The sequence below is a fragment of the Phyllostomus hastatus genome, unplaced genomic scaffold, assembly GCF_019186645.2.
Source record: "Phyllostomus hastatus isolate PE091 unplaced genomic scaffold, TTU_PhHast_1.1 phas_scaffold_755, whole genome shotgun sequence".
Lineage (NCBI taxonomy): Eukaryota > Metazoa > Chordata > Mammalia > Chiroptera > Phyllostomidae > Phyllostomus > Phyllostomus hastatus.
Window position 1 is genome coordinate 11,660,575 of NW_025334039.1, and position 4,235 is coordinate 11,664,809.

Genomic DNA, 4,235 nt, shown 5'->3' on the forward strand with positions numbered 1-4,235 from the left:
AAAACATTTTGGGACTCTCCTTTGGGGCCACATTCAGATTAGTTAGTTCTTGAAGTTGGCATATATCCTCTTATCAAAGGGCAAATTCCCACTGACTGACCTTTAAGGGGCTAGTAGTCACTTATACTTTGGTATGAACTGGTGAAATCAAATGCAGCTTAACTATAATCTGACAGTCAAATAAGTGGGACTTTAAGCCGAGGAATACATGCAGGCAGAGCTTGGCAGTGGAATGGTGGATGGTGAGTGGGTTAAAGACCTGTGGGGGCCTGGCCAGTGTGGTGCAGTTGGCTGGAGCGTCATCCCGTAAACTGAAAGGCTATGGGTTGCTTACTCATTGGGGACCATGCCAAGGTCGAGGACTTGGTCCCAGGTTGGGGCACTGGCCTAGGTTGCTGGTTCAGTCTCTGGCTGGGCTATATACTAGAGGCAACCAATTGATGTTGCTCTCTCACATCAATGTTTCTCTCCCTTTCTCCCACCTGTCATTTCCTACTCTCTAAAATCAATAAGCATGTCCTTGGATGAAGACAAGAAGAAAAAGGAATTGTGGGGAGCAGTGAACTTAGGGCCTCGGCAGAGCATCTGGGGGGTGTGCTGTCTCCAGGAGATCAAAGACAGAAAGGCTGGGATGCGGGCCTAGGGGCCGGAGAGGCTTGGGAAGGCGGGAAGAGGAGCCCTCAGACCAGAGCGTGAGAAGGCATCCAGGCAGTCAAAAGTCGTGGTCAGTGAGAGGCTTGGAGGTTCGTAGATTTGAGTGCAAATCTTAGTTTTGTCATTTATTCACCGTTTGACCAAATGCAAGGGACATCTTTCTAAATGGTGTACTATAAAACAGTTTGTTTCAGCTATATAACAGGAATAAGAACAAGGCATTCTTTCAGGGGCAACTCTGAAATAAACTACTTAGATACGTGTTAGGTAGGAAGCCATTGGGGAAGGTCAGTGACGATGCTGGTGATGATGATGATGAAGATGTGAAGTTCCAGGACAGAGCCTCCCATAAGCCTTGCCCCTCCAACGTGGGACCACCATCAAATTTAACTCAGTAACGTTTATTGAGCACGAATATCTCCTTGCTGTGCTAGAGCTGGAATGTGTAAGAAGACAAAGAGGATTATGTGCCCACAGTCTAACAAGCAGCGCACACTCAGGGCCCAAGTGACAGAAACGGAAGTAGGGATCAGGGTTTGCGATGGCTCTGGAAGGATGGAGGAGACTTTGGTGGGGGGAGGGACGGGGAGGATGGTCCACGCGAAGGAATCTTTTCCGCAGAGGGTGGAGGTGGGAGGGGCTGGGCCTGGCAGAGGACCCTCGGGCCCTGCAGAGCGGGACTGAAACTGCCCTGTGGCAGTGCGTGAAGCTCTGCATGCATTCCTGGTTTCTCCCCTCCCCTCAGCTTGCGCTTCATTTCCCATACAGGCCTGAGATCTGGGCTCATTCCTGACCACAGCAGGACTGTGTCCACTGTTGGTCAGGAACCAATACACTCAATATTATAATGAGTTTAGAGTAAGACTCAACTGTAAAAGTCTGCTTGTGGCCTGAAGGGCTACAAAGGAGACAAAAAATGCCATTTCTTTTACTATCTGATTTGTTCAATCTCAGAAATGAAAGCCCTCTCAGACCGCCTCTTGTCTCAGACAGGTAGCTCTTTGGTTGTATATTCAAAAAGGTGTGAAAGTTTGAGTGTAGCCACATTCCACGTGCAATTTAACCTATGGCTTCTGACGACCCCAGGCCTGGAGCAGGCAGCCTCCACCTCTTCATGCCTAGAAATGGAGGTGATCTAAGATCGAGTGGGAGGATTGCTTATCCATTCGTTCATGCCACATGCACGACAGTGGGGTGGGGAGGGGGCGGGTGGAGACCAGGGGGTCTGCAAGTCGAGTGCCTGGGTTTGCACTCCAGCTCTAGCTTAGTTTCTGTGAAGACCTCTTTGTGCCTGTCCTGTGGGGATAATTGTACCTTCTTCATATGGTGGTTTTGAGAGTTAAATGAAATAGCACATGACAAGTCCTTAGTGCGGTGCTGGCATGTCGTGAACTGTGACTTTTATGACCCATCACTGTCAGTCAGCACCTACTATGAGTCAGACGCTGTGCTTCGTGCTGTAGATAAAGTGCAGCCCTTGACCAAGAGGCACAGAGGGTTACCGCTGGCCGTGACTCTGAGTTCACTGCCTTACCCTTTGTGCTTCCCCAGGGGTTATGGGCAGATTCCCTACTGGAAGGGATTTTTTGACTCTCTTATCTTGTATGTTAACACTTTCAACAGACTAGTCATGCCATGTCTTCAGAAAAGCTTGCTGTGGTCTCCAGCCCCTCCAATACCATCTCCTGATCTCTTACCTAATATTCTTCACAGCACTTGCCTTTTCTGAACGTATAATACTTGTTTACTTGCATGTTTTCTCTTGCTCCTACTGAAATGCAAACTCCAGGAGAACCAGGACCTCGCCAGGCCCGCACCAACTCTGAGTCCCACACACAGCAGTGTTGGGGAAACACCGTTGACTGACTGACTGCTGAGTGGAGGCTGCAGGTCTGGGGCGATGCAGATCTGACCTGAGGACAGAGGCCACGGTTTCTTCTGTTGTCGTTCTTGGCTGTCCACAGAGTTCTGGGCACACAGTGGCGCATGATAAATACTTGTCAGTTGATTGTTTGAATCAACAGCCTCAGCCAGGAGGAATACCTGGATGGAGTAAAGGAAATAATGAGATTATGGGTTCTGAGTACAATAAAAAAAAGCATAGGAAATTGTCTTTAGGGGAAATTTCATTATTGTGGTATGGTAACAACAGTTAGATTTATAGTCGTTTTTTACTGTCCATAAATTTAAAAATATGGTACATGAGCTTATACAAGAAAGCTGGAGGTTCCACAAGTTTCCATTGCTTTGCAACAGTGGTGACTTCCAGCTACACTGGCACTCGCCCCGCGGGCCTACGTGACATTTACAAATCATTTATCAGCACTGAATTCCCAAGAGCTTGCTCTGCCCTTCTCCGAGATGTCGCTGACACCCCTGACAGGGGAAGCCAGCCTGTGTTTTGACAACCGAATGGTTTCCTTAGCAAGCGGCTGGTGCTCTCGAGGGCCCAGCAGAGAGAGCTCTGGCTTTCAGATCATGACTGAAACTCTCAAGGGCTTCTCCTCTCCAAAGCACACTCTGACTTCATCCTAACACTGGTATTTTGATTGGTCTCTGGGCTCTAGGAAGCTGGCTTGCCAGTTGAGTGCAAAGCAGGTGTCAGGCTTCATCACCTTGGTTATTTTGCTTAAGAAAAGCCCGTGATCTTGGAGCACAAAGACCCAGGGAACCCAGAAAGTATGTTCTGAGCCCCTTCTAAGAACCCAGAAGGGAGCTAAGCACCATGGGGAGAAGGAGTGCAGTGAAAACACCAACAGTCAAATTGCATCGTCAACCGCGGCAAAGATGAGATTCAAGAATTTAAGGTCGTAGGGGTTCTTGTTACTGCTGGCTGCTACTTGCTGAGCACCTACTGTGTGCCATGCTTCATGGTAGGCATTGTACATACATTATCTCCAATCACAGAAATAAACTTGCCAGGTTGTAGAGCTGTCAGAAGTTGGAGAAATCATGCAGCTAATATTGGCAGAGTTAGATTAGAACCTACACTTTCTGCCAGCTGGTAAGGGCTGTTAAGGAGCAAAGATCGCAGAGGAGCAAAGATCCCTGTTGGCGAGTGGTCTGGGCTGAGCAATGAAGACAAGCCTTAAGGCAAATGCAGGGTGACTAGTTGGGCAGGAGGGGCCAGGGTGGGGAAGGGTAGGGCTCAGAACAAGAAGGGGAAATTGTGTCAGAAAAGCCCGGAGCTAAGTACAGGAGGAGTGCCCTGGGAGGAGAGTGAGATTCTGGGGCTTCAGCAGAAGCTCTGTGGGCATTTCATGGGTGTTGTGGGAATCTCTGGAGCCAAAATTTTGGACAGGTTGAGGCAGGGCTGTGGTGGGCTTGAAGAGCAGAATGAGGAGTTTGAAACGGATTCTGTACTGTAGGTGAGGGCTGCTGTGGAGGGTTTCAAGAGGGGACATTAACCTGATGGAACAGCGATGTGGGGGAAATCTGGGGCAGAGAGCCAGTGGGGGGATCTATGTGGGATTCCATCCACGATGGCAGAGGCACGAGCATGCTCCCACCTCCCCACTGGCTGCTCTGCCTGAGACGATCTCCCTTCCTCGCTGCTCATCTCCACTTCAGCACAGCTGCTA